Source organism: Erythranthe guttata, chromosome 3 (genome assembly GCF_056151865.1).
Source record: "Erythranthe guttata isolate IM_541 chromosome 3, IM_541, whole genome shotgun sequence".
Taxonomy (NCBI): domain Eukaryota; kingdom Viridiplantae; phylum Streptophyta; class Magnoliopsida; order Lamiales; family Phrymaceae; genus Erythranthe; species Erythranthe guttata.
Window position 1 is genome coordinate 12,024,459 of NC_142535.1, and position 13,547 is coordinate 12,038,005.

The 13,547-nt window shown below is 35.9% G+C and overlaps 1 non-coding gene across 1 annotated transcript; it reads left to right on the plus strand.

The window, feature by feature from the left end:
* Positions 1–10,490: 10,490 nt before the first annotated feature.
* On the plus strand, positions 10,491–10,570 carry LOC148771804 (small nucleolar RNA snoR8a). Its single transcript, XR_016030589.1, has one exon. It is a non-coding gene; the product is annotated as a small nucleolar RNA snoR8a (small nucleolar RNA).
* The last annotated feature ends 2,977 nt before the right edge of the window (positions 10,571–13,547 follow it).

A 13,547-nucleotide genomic window follows, 5' to 3' on the forward strand; every position in this document is an offset into this window, starting at 1 on the left:
CAAAACCCTAATCTTCGTTAGTGGGCGCCATTGATTAATGAGCGTTACTACCATTGGGCTTTGCTCTAAAACTCAGCTACACAATTTAATTGGTGACTCATACAAATGAGTAGGAGTGTGCGCGGGCCATAAACCCGCGGGTTCTATCAAAACTCGCACTCGTCCCGCCAAATAACGGTACTTGATTTTGAAGAACCAAACTTGTGGGTTTTTAACGGGTTTACGATAGGTGGGTACTTGATTTTGAAGAACCAAACTTGTGGGTTTTTAACGGGTTTACGATAGGTGGGTTCATGACGGGTTTGTAGTAGGACCCAATCTTTACGGGTGAAAACCCGTTATCGTCTAAACTATTTTTTTTTTTATATATAATTTATAAGTTTTACGGGAGAATAATTAGAAACTAAAATGAATAACCTAAAATTTTAAATTGAAACCAAACATAAATAATATAAATGTCAAGAGTAAAAAAAATTAATATAAAACTAAAAATAACGAATTCATAACTTAAAAGACAAAATTTAAATAAAATAAATATAGTCTTTTCAAGCATAACCAGACAAAATTTAAATAAAATAAATATAGCTTTTTATATATATGTTTTTTTTCCTACATTTTCTTAGAGATTTTCATAATCATTATAGCTATTACTTCCACAATTATAGTTTAGTTGATTTATGTATTTGATACACTAGAGATACTTTATTTATTCATTAATATTATTAATTTATTATACTATATAATGTAGACAAAACGACGTCGTTTTGTATGGCGGGGCAGGACGGGTTTCACGGGTATTAAAAAAAATTGAACCCGTCTAAGACCCAAACCCACGGTTCTTCACCATTTTAGGACCCAATCTTATGGATGGATCTATTCGTCCGGTCCCAACGGGGCGGTTTTTCATGGGTTACGGGTTGATGGGTCCGACTTGCTCACCCCTACAAATGAGTGGGGACAATGTATTCCAATCTAAGTTCACCTTCAAATCTCTTTTACAAAGAGGTAAAATTATTTTTTTTAGTCACGTAAGTTTGCTTGTTGGAAGTTTTAGTCCAACACATTGTAAAATTAGATTTTTAGTCCTGTAAGTTTCAAAAGTTGAAAGTTTTGGTCCTATGACCCGCTATAAGCCTATAACTGGTAATTCACTGTTTGGTTGAATGACTTGACATTTAATTTATAAAAATAAATAAATATAATTATATTAGATAATGTGGCTGATGAGTTGGACGATTTTGGAGGAAAATAAAATATACCATCAAATTGTTTTGTATTTATGAAGGAAATAAACATTTTTTAGTATTTATTGATAATAATATAGTAATTAATTAAATACATTTTATTACTCCTTATGGATATTTATTACTCTTGGTTTGATAATTTATTTTATATTTGGATGCTTTAGAACGCTTATTGGTATATTTAATTTAATAGAGGTTTGAATTTATTTTAATTTTTTTTGTTAATTCATAAATATGTGTTTGATTTTTTATACTAATTATGATTGTGCATGTCATTTAACCTTACAACTAGGGGTGGAAATTGGAACGAAAATTCCGATTTCCGCCGAATCCGATCCGAAATATTCCGATTTTGGAACGACTTTTTTAATTCCGAATTCCGAAATTCCGATTTCCGAAAATTCCGAAAAAAATCGGATCGGAATCGGAAATACATAACAGAATTTCGGAATTTTCAATTTCCGATCCGAAATTATTCCAATTATATCCGATTATTTCCGATTTATTCCGATTTTTCTAATTATTATTAATATTTATTACTATATATAATATATACTATATGTCTATATTTATCCGTAGTCTGTACTAATTACTAGTAATATATATTAGTATATTACTAATATTTTTTCCAATATATATATATATATATATATATATATATATATATATATATATATATATATATATATATATATATATTTGGACGTATTATTATTTTTTTAATTTTTTAAAACATACAAAAGTCAAAACTCAAAATTTTTTATTTTTATTTTTTTTCCTTTTTTTTCTGGGAAAATTCTGAAAAATTCCGAAAAATTTCCGAAAATTTCCGAAAAAATTCCGAAAATTTCCGAAAAATTTCCGAAAATTTCTGAAAATTCCGAAAAAATCGCAATCGGAATCAATTTTTGAATTCCGAAAAAATCGGGATCGGAATTGGAAGGTGTTTTGGACTTCCGAAAAAAATCGGAAATTTTCCGAAGCACCTAAATCCGATCCAATCCGTCCGATTTCCACCCCTACTTGCAACAACTTTCAATGGAAAGTTTTTTTTTTCGTATTTTTGTTGAATTTGCCTTTTTTTTTCCACTTTCGTTGTGTTCAGCAAGTATAGATTTCTAAAACGGAAATATATAGATAAATATGAATTGAATTATTATTTTTATCAATTAAAAGCTATGAAATATTAGTTAAACACTAGTTATTAAGTAAATACTTATTTCCTTTATAGAAAAACATGATGGTATATTCTATTCAATGAAAACGTTACGTATCTTGAGGTTCTTTATTGCAAAAATATAAGAAAAAGTACATGTATAAATAAATATGTTATTTTTCCCCATTATTTTAGTGTCTTTGATATTGAGGGTCAAATTTTCCTCCGAAACTATTCAATTCATTAGCCACATATTCTAGTTTATTTTTAAAGCTATTTATTTTTATAAATTAAATGGCAACTCATTCAACGAACTATTTTATTACCTATTATAGTAGGTCATAGGACTAAAATACTCAACTTTTGTAACTTAGAGGATTAAAATTCTGATTTTGAAATGTGGTGGACTAAAACTCTCAATTAGAAAATTACAGAACTAAAATACTCATTTTACCCTTAAAAAAATTCAGACAATTTTGATTCCAACTTTGACTATCGTCGTTGTTGACCGTCAATCTTCCGCAATGATTTTTTTTTTGACAATGTTTTTCCCAGTCTCTGACGGTGTTGAATTTTTTTCCCCAAAACATCCGGTAAAAGCAGTAGTATTATTGATTATTGTGGTTGACAGTATTAACTATATTACCGTTTAGTAGAACAATATAAACAATAATGTTGCTATATTACTAACTCGCACAGTAATATTAACACAACAAAACGAATATGTTACACAATAAATTATTGTGTATTACAATAATATTATTTTGTTGACCAGTCAACAAAGGGAAACGAACTAAAGAAACTAAAAAAATAATATTGTTGTGTCTGACTATTATTACTGTCAACCATAGTAATATTAGTGAGCTTGTGAGTAATATTACAATACTAAACAGTAATATTATTACGTTGGCATGTCAACATAGTAAAATAAAAGGCTAAAAAATTTGTATTGTTGTGGTTAACAGTAGTATTATTAGTAATATTTGTTAGAGTAGGTGACCAACAAGCCAACATGTGGCTGTGGTCTTTCGTATTTATTATGGTAATAAACGAACCTTTATTCGTATTAATGATAAAACACATTGGCATTCTATATCTTTGTCCATTTGTCACAAGCATCCATATATAGTCCTTACAGTTATTATAAGTACTAGTAATTGATCGTTAGGATCGTGAGATATTTACTTAAGTATTATAACTGTTAAACGTGTTCCTAGTCGAAGGGTTACGCCACCAATGATGATATCGGCCTTTCCCATTAAGAGACTAGCACTTAGTGTATGTGTACTGCATCTCATCAGTAAACGGTATTGTGATATCGGCATGCATAAGTGGGTGCTCGTAAGTTGACGAGTTCACTGAACTCCCTCACCCTAGAAATCTCTAAGTGGTTCCCAATAATCGAGTAGAGATATCTATGGTATAGTTGTACACCATTAGTCCTTATGACCTAGACATCACTGTGACTTCACTAGAGGACCAGCTGTATCGTGACCTGTCCCTGAGTTCCACCGAGGACCATCCCAAGGGCCAGTGTTCGTGCAGTCCGAAATCTAGTGGGAGGTTTGTGCATTGTAGTCGGGGATTCGATCGCTAGAATAGTCTTGGATGTCCTGTGTGTTCTGATAGTTTGTAATCATTCTAAGTCTCTGGCCAGAGCTGACAAAGTGATGATTAGAGAATTGGATTCTCTAAGTCATGCACGTAACGATTACAACACTTAGAACGATCGCACCGTCATTGAACAAATAAAGAGGTCTCGACGAACCAATGCCTCTAGTTCAATCGGGACATATGTATCGAAGGGATCGTACTGTACGTTAACTATATCTGAAGGTTCTTCCAGGCACTTCATTTGTATCTAGGGAATCATGACGCGTAGTTGCTAGACGCCAATCTTGATTCGTTGGGTGATTAAGGTGAAACGAGCTTCATCTTAATCGTAACTCTAAGGGACGAGTTTTGACCACAAAGGGTTGTGGGCCCACGGCTAGCTTACACCTGAACCATCGAGGGTCACACTGCTCGTGCACATGAGATCTTTGAATAAACGGTCAGAGATAAAATGGTTTATCTTTGCATGATTGGAAGTCAATATGATAGGGTCCAACATTCGTAATTTGGAATTATGAATGAGAATAAGAAAGGGAAAAGATTAGGCAAACGTATTAGTGGACTTTCTAAATCGGGAAGTTTCCAAATTTAGAAAGTGCACTGAATTAGGGTTTCCACTTTTGGAAAGTTGGAAATCGAGAGTTGGCACTCGTAATGACGAGGACATTGTAATGATTCCGAAAATGTAATCGTTGCAATTTTCCGATCATTGAATTGAGAGAGACGAGCAAGTAAAAGAACTAACGAACTTAGGCTGTTGGGCCCGGTCCAACTTAAGCCCGTTAGGGTTTTATGCAAGACACTATAAATACTTGATTTATAGGTCTTGCACAAAAACAACACACACAAACCCTAACCCTAGCCGCTCCCCTCTCTCTCGGCCACTCTCCACCACGGCCACCATCACCGCCGTCGCCGGATTCTTGCTGGAATCGGCCATCTCTTGGCCGATTCACATTGGTAGTTCTTTCCTTCTTTCTATTCTTCCGTTTTTCTAACTATTACGTGTCTAGTGCCACGTGTTTAGTAGATCGAAGTATACGAGGTGAAATCCGAGAGGAGGAATATCGAAGATCGAAGAATCGAGGAGCAGCACACGAGCCGACGCCGCACGCATTCCCACGCGCCGCCCGAAGACAGCGCGTGAGCCACACGCGCCGTCGCTGCTCGTCTTGCCGCTGCTGCTGTTCCGCCGCTGCTGCCCCGGATTGCACGAATTCGTTTCCGTGGCAATCTAGCTTTGCTTAGTGCGCCTACCTCACGCTTCGAGAGGTAAATTTTCGAATCTATTGTAGTTAGATTCGGTTACGTTTAAATTGAATACATATGTTCGTTCTTGTATGATTTTATGTGATTACATGAAATGTTTATTTGTTGCGAGCATGATTATTTGATTTAAACGCGAGCATGCTAGTCGATTTAATTTCGATTAAGTAATTAAGCATGAATGTTGTTTTTAATTTCGCTGGAAGCGCAAAGGTACGCAATTAATTGATTTCAATTATCGGGCATGTGTTTATGTGCTTTAAAGTTTTTTAAATTGCATAAAATTTTTGTTTTCCGCTGCGTACACATGTCCGATTCCCAACAGTGGTATCAGAGCTCGTTGCGCAATTAATTGCGTTTTATAACATGCTATAATGTTCGATTTATTAAGGTAGCGATTGTTGTATTATATAATTGGGAGTTTTCGTAAGTTTAAAATATTTTTGAAATATTGTTTAGAATTTTTCCAGCTTTAAAATTGTTTAAAATTGGAAAATCGGATCTAAATTATTTTTAGGCAATAATGATACGGTCATGCAGAGACAACAATTTCAGGCAAATCGCGATAATGGCAAGATGCCCGTGGAAAGAATTCCATAAATTATGTGTATTAGATGTGGAATGACTGGACACTAGGCCAAAGTTTACAGAATTTCCCAACACCAGGTAGACCTGTACTAGGACTCAAAAAGAGACAAAGAAAAAAATGGCCAGACACATGTCACTAAGGCAGAAATGCCACTTGTTGTTCTTGAAGCTAGCTCATCGGGAAGCATGCTTAATCAAGATCCTGCTCAAGATAGAGTATCTCTTGAGTTATCAAATTTATTTACAGATCTTGATCCTCTTATATAAATTTCCAGTTGAGCATTTCTTTTGGGTTATTTTGTACTCACTATGTATACTTTCTCGGATGATATAATTCCCGAGATTGAGCTATTTCGTCTTTTGATGTATCCATGTACATATCTCCCTTGGAAGTTATATTCCCTTGGAGTTGTTATTTATCGACATTGTCAATGTTTTGACGCGTTTCTTGTATGTGTTTACATATAGCCTTGAGCATGATGTACTTGAGGAGGGGATCAAGCTCTCAAGATTTTTTTTATGGGGATCATGCCCCTTGTTAGACCTCGTGGGTCGTAGGTATGTTTGGACCGTGGCCACGTTTTAATGAAGGACCCATCGAAAACAAGTAGATAAATTTGAGTAATCAAGCTGGCCAGGCTATATAGATTCCCATAATATTTCTAAGTGCTTCTAGGGTTGTAATCGTGCTAACTTGAGCTTGCGATTATATAGTGAATTTTGGGCGAGTTGTCTCCTCATGGGAGTTGTCTCGTAGAGAATTTATAGGAGCATTGGACGCGCGACTGGGGAGCATGCGGATTCAGGTCGCTTTGTGCGAGTTGTCTCCTCGTTGGAGTTGTTTCGCATCGATTCTTATTACCGAGCGAGGTGGCTCCTCGTGGGAGTTGTCTTGCTGCGGGTTGTGGTATCGAGCGAGTTGGCTCCTCGTGGGAGTTGTCTCGCTGCGGGTTCGTAGTACCGAGCTAGTTGGCTCCTCGTGGAAGTTGTCTCGCTACGGATTCGAAGTACCGAGCGAGTTGGCTCCTCGTGGGAGTTTTCTCTCCGCGGGTTCGTAGTACCGAGCGAGTTGTCTCGTTGTAGGTTTGTAGAACCGAGGGAATTGGCTCCTCGTGGGAGTTGCCTCGCAACGGGTTGTAGGATCGAACGAGTTGTCTCCTCGTGGGAGTTGTTCCGTTGCGAGTAGTAATACCGAGGAAGTTGGCTCCTCGTGGGAGTTGCCTCGCAACGGGTTTGTAGGACCGAGCGAGTTTGCTCCTTGTGGGAGTTATCTCGCTGTGGGTTTTGTAGAACCGAGCGAGTTGTCTCCTCGTGGGAGTTGTCTCGCTGCGGGTTGTCGGACCGATCGAATTTGCTCCTCGTAGGAGTTGTCTCGGAAGCCCCCCACTCTCGATTCGACGTGGGAGCCAAGTCGAAAAGGATACCGGATCGTGTCGAGAGTAGATCGGTGTTGTGGTGTACCATTAATTGTTTGGGTGGTGTGGAGAAATAATAATTTTTATTTATCCGTTTGAGAGCGTGCGCGATTTGGTGAGGCGCGCTGCAGAGCTCGCGCAATTTGGTGGAGCGCGTTGAAATTCTGGTGCGATTTGGTGAAACGCGTCAAAATTTACGCGCAATTTGGTGGAGAGTAGTAAAAGTTGCGCGCAATCTGATGGGAGCGCGCGCTCCAAGGTGGCCTTGGGAAGGCACGCGCGCGTGCATGGGAAGGCGTGCGCGCAGGTGCTGCCCCCCAGGCCATGTGAGCACGCGCTTCTCTATAACATTTTTTTTTTCTGATGACACGCACGAGTCAGGCTCGTGTGCGACACGCGCGCGTGTCTTCTCCTTTTTTTTTTTTTTTTGATGACGCGCGCGTCTACGACACGCGCGCGTGCTGTGCACGCGCGTGTTTTCTCTCTTTTTTTTTTTTTTTTTTTTTTCTGAACAGAGGTGCGCGCGGCTTGGAGCGCGGTCGGCTTGGCTGCCCTTTTTTTTTTTTTTCTTTTTTCTTTTTTCTTCATCTTTTTCTTTTTTCTTCTTCTTTCTTCTTTTTCTTTCTTCTCATCTTCTTCTTTTTTCTTCTTCTTCTTTTTCTTTCTTCTCCTTTTTTTTTATTTTTTTTTTATTTTTAGGTGGTTGATGTTCACCCCTTTGGGGATGTTCTATTTTTTGAGTAGGAAGATTATACTCGTCTCTTGATATGAGATGTGCACCCACTTGGGGTTGAAAGGTAAGGGTGATGCCAACCTTGGGATGGGATAGCCCCCTACTTTAGAATGAGGCGCTCGAGACCTATGGTCTGAGGTGGATGCGCACGGTTGTGCCATTGCTTCAGTGGCAACACGAGTCGAAACTTTCGCGGTCGTACGCTGAAGGTCCCTATCGGTTATCTGAACCGTTAGAGGAGCAAGTAGAAGTTGATCTTATTAAAGGTTCGGCGATCATACGCTGAAGGTCCTCTTCGGTTATCTGAACCGTTCGAGGGGGGGCGGGGGTAGGCCCCCTGGAGTCGATAACCCATGGCGAACGAAATGTTTTGGGGGCACTGTAAACCCCCAGGGAGTCGATAACCCTTGGCGAACGAAATATTTTGGGGGCACTATAAACCCCCAGGGAGTCGATAACCCTTGGCGAACGAAATATTTTGGGGGCAGAGGTAAGCCCCCAGGGAGTTGATAACCCTTGCTAGCGTTGAAGGGCCTCCTCGGTTGTCTGAACCGATCGAGGGGCGGGAAGAAGTGGATCATGTTGAGGATCTAGTGGGACATCACGAGGAGGATCTCGTGGTGGATCCCGAGCATTGGGAGGAGGAAGTGGCAAGCCAGAGCCTCCACGAGGTTGGAGGTTGTTAGTAGTGTCACACTTCCCTGAGCAGAAGTCTCAAGGACATCTTGCGCGCTACGTGATCTTGTTTGCCTTCCCACAGACGGCGCCAAAATGATGATGCTAAAGTTAGATCACCTTAGATAGTTGAAGTAGGATGAGCTGGAAGAGCAGAGTGGATCACTGGCTTATGAGCTTGATGACTTTGAGATACATGCGATCATAGAACACGTGAACTGGGCCGGGGGTTGATCTGGCAGAAACCCCTCCGACGCTCAAGTCAGACGTGCGGATCATAGAAATTGTCCAGAGAATACAATTGATAGTATTGCTCAATTAATAGGACGTACCTTAAGGAATGAGTTCAAACCTTTATTTATAGCTTAGTTGAGATTGTCAGGCCCAAATCTTACTTGAAGGTGATTGGGCCTCGGTGATAGTGGTCTTTAATATTGGGCTCGTAGCCCAGTATATAAATAAATAGTAAACCCATTAGATTGGCCCAATTAGGTATATCAACGTCCATTGCCATTTCTGTGTTTTTCGTAAGAAGAAAAAGTTAATATAAATTGATCATAAATAAATTAAATGTTTATATAATTTATTATTTATTGGGTATTTGAGAACTTGTATAAAAATAAAATAATTTAAGCTATAAATTAAAGTCATTTGCAAACACTGCAACTTTTGAATTAACTACTTAAAGTTGATTTTGTAGAAACCAGTGGGGTAAGCTCCAGCCCTCTCTCTTTTTAAAAAAATTATACTATATATTATATTTATATATAATTAGCCTCCCAAATAGTTTAATTTAGCCCACCCAAGTAATTTAGTTTAGCTTATCTTCCAAAAAAATTAATGCTATATTAGTTGAAGGTTATAATTTATAGTTATTTTATGCTATTTTATGTTAATGAATAAAAAAAAACTGGGAGCGCTGCCCTCGAACCCCTGTAAATATTAAGGTGGTGTTTGCAAATGCTTTTTTAAAGTGATTATGCGGTTTTTTTTTTCTCATAATCTGTTTTTAGGTGTTTGCAAAATCAACTTTTGCTTTTGTTTCTCTTAAAATAATCTGCTTTAAGCTATTTTTTTAAAAGCACCCCTAACCCTGCTTTTTCAATTTTAGTTCATTTTCCGAAATATTTGCAAACACCCCCAACTTTTAGAAATAAGCACTTAAAACTAACTTAAATCGCAATCACTAACTTCTGCTTTTAAATAATCGCAAACACCACCTAAGCCCACCCACTCACAAGTAATTTAGTGTAGCCTATATTAGTTGAAGTTTATAAATTTGTAGTTATTTTGTGCTACATTTTTATGTGAATGAATAAAAAAAATTGGGGGCAGTGCTCCCGAACCCCCGTAAATGTTAAGCCCACCCTATCTCGAATTCCTGGTTCCGCCACTAGTAGAAACCCACAACTTTTAGAAATTAGTGATTATTCATAGTTTTACACAGAAACTGGTACATAAGCTTTTGCAAACACCCGATAATAGGGAATTAAAATGTGTCGGGATAACCGAAAATACAAACTATAATGATTTGGAGTCAATTTTACACAAAGCCCAATAGTAGTATCTTTAATAAAAAACGCCAATTAAAGAAGATTAGGGTTTTGAAGCAAAGCCCGTAATTTTGCTCCCTCTCTCTCCCTCTCTCTCTATAAATCCCCGCGCCTCCTCCTCGTGAAACCTATGAATGTAATTCTTCTTCATTTTATTGCAATTTTTGTAACTTTTGCGTAGTTTCTTTATTTGCCTTTTTTTTTATGTTGAAATTTTATTCAGAAAATCGATAAATTATAATGAGTTGGGCAGCGATGATTATAAAAGTAATTCCTCGTTCTGAATGCCGTTGGCTTGATAGTACACCCATAGAATATGAGCTGCCCCCTTCCCAACTTTTTTTCACACCAATTTTTTCGTTTGCTTCTTTATTTAAAGAGTGTTTGCCAGGGGTTACTTGTTTTCCTCTAGTTGTGTATAGATGACACTTAATTCATTTTTTTGATTAAGAAACAATTTAATATTATTAAGGGGTCTTTACAAATAAGCCGATCAATGTGTACTTATTTATAAAGAGATCAAGACAAAAAACTCTTTTACCAATAAGTCCACACATGGTTTAGATTTTTGTAAAGGATTAAAATAACCCCTCATACTTTAATATGCTCCAATTTCATCGTTAACTTTATTTAATCTCAATTTGACCCCAAATTTCACAAATTATTCAATTTTGACCCAAAATTTTTTTTTTTCAAAAACTTTTTTTTCCCGCCGGATTCCGGTGTTGACCGGCGGTCAACGCCGGTCTCCGGCGTTGACTTTTCAATTTTTGTTTTCTTCCGGATTTTTTCGCCGGTTTCCGGCATTGACCGACGGTCTCCGGCGTTGACTTTTTCAAATTTTTTTTTTCTTCTTTTCTTTCTTTATGTAACCTTTTTTTTTTTCCATTTAAACATCAATATTGCTGTGATTGACAGTAATATTAACTATATTACAGTTAAACACAGTAAAATTAAACTAAACTACAGTTTAACACAGTAATATTGCTATATTAATCTCTAGCACAGTAATATTAACACAACAAAACTCATTATTATTGTGTAATAGAGTAATATTACTATGTTGACCGTTCAACAAATGTAAACATAATAAAAACCAAAAGAATTAATATTACTGTGAGTGACAGTAATATTACTATAACAACATAATATTACCGTCAACACAGTAATATTACAATAATAGACAGTAATATTATTACGTTACTCCATGAATAACATAAACAAACAAAAAATCCAAACAAAATAATAATATTGATGTGGTTGACAACAATATTACTATAACAACAGTAATATTACCGTCAACCACAGTAATATTATTGTGTTTACAGTAATATTACAATAATAGACAATTATATAACAATAATAGATAGTAATATTATTACGTTACTTCGTGAATAACTCAAACAAAACAAAAAACCCAAAAAATAATAATATTGATGTTGTTGACAGTAATACTATTGTGTTTATAGTTATTTTACTGTCAACGACAGTAATATAATTACGTTGACTTGTCAACAAATCAAACAAAATAAAAAAAACCAACAAAAAATAAAACATAATAATATTACATTAATTTACTGTCAACGGCAGCACAATTACATAAATGTATTGTCAACGGCAGTACAATTACGTTAATTTACTGTCATTGACAGTATAATTACGTTAATTTACTGTCAGTGACAGCACAATTACGGTCAACGTTTAGCGGCGGACGTTAAAAAAAAAAAAAAAAAAAAAAAAAAAAAAAAAAAAACTTAAAAAAACACTAAAAAAAGTCAACGCCGGAGACCGCCGGAAACCGGTGAAAAAATCCGGAAGAAAAGAAAAGAAAAAAGCAAAAAAAAAAAAAAAAACGAAAAGTCAACGCCGGAAACCGGCGAAAAAATCCGAAAGAAAAAAAAATTGAAAAGTCAACGCCGGAATCCGGCGGCAAAAAAAATTTTGGGTCAAAATTGAATAATTTGTGAAATTTGGTGTCAAATTGAGATTAAATTAAGTTAAAGGATGAAATTGGAGCATATTAAAGTATGCTCCAAAAAAAGTCAAAATTGCATATTTGTGGTCATAATTGGATTTTTGTGGACAAAATTGATTAAATTGGGTTTACAATTAAGAATTGGGTATAAATGGTTAAGGGTAATATTGGGATATACATGAGTGTTTCCTTTATTTATAATAAATATTAAAGGGATGGGCTTATTGGTGAAAGAGATATAGCCCTTAAACCTAGAATAATAAACATGTTTGGTTGGGGACTTATGCACAAAAACCCCCTATTATTAAAGAGTGTTTGGCAGAGGTTACTTGCTTCAGAGTTTTTTTTTTCCCAGGATTTGAACATTTCTTTTGTTTTGTATATTGTAATTTTTCATATTTTTTATTTTTTAGTAACCATGTTTTCATAATTTTCTTTGCATTTGGGTATTTTTTAACATACTTTCACAATCATAATTACGATTAATTTTTTTTCCTGTTATGTAATGTACCTCATTTTGCAAATTAGTACGAAAATAAGTAAATAGCATCCCTCATTATTTTTAATAATAATATGCATATTGTCCATTATTCATAAGTAACAAACTCATTCGACATCACCCGATTCCTTCCATCGATGAAGGGCAACAATCCGGTTCAAGCTTATTAGTACCTCAAATAAATTCAATTAAATTTAATTTATTTACACCGAATTCACACATTAAACTTACCATTTCAATGTGTGATGAATTAAAACGTCACACAAATGGGTCCAATGTTATGAAACTTCAAAGTCGTAACTTATTGCAACGATTTTGCGTATGATCGTGATTTAGTTGAATCTTTCTAAACAAATCGGAGACATGCTCATTCTATATTTGTCATTAGTATAAGAGTTTATTTATTTAATTTTACTTGTCAATGGTGTGTAATTATGTCCAAGCTTCAAAGGCTAATTCATTATATAGCATGCTCAAAAATTCAAAAATACATGTCACATACGACCAATAATGAGGCAATGATAATAAATAGATAAAGAAAGGTACACCGTACCGCACACAATCAATTGTTGGTGAATGAGACTGGCGTGACAAAGTCAAGGTCAAGTCTTTTCTCTGATAAATTCAAGTGGTAAAAACAATGGGGAAATATGTCATGCTCAGAAATATTTTGAACTAAATTCAATAGAATTTGGGATGCATTTGGATGGAGGGATTCCAAATGCATAACAACAAATTTTTTGGATTTGTTTGGATTAAGAGATTTTGAGATGAATTTTGGAGCAATTAATGTGGATTTCAAATGACTCCAAATTGGAGTCATTTTAAA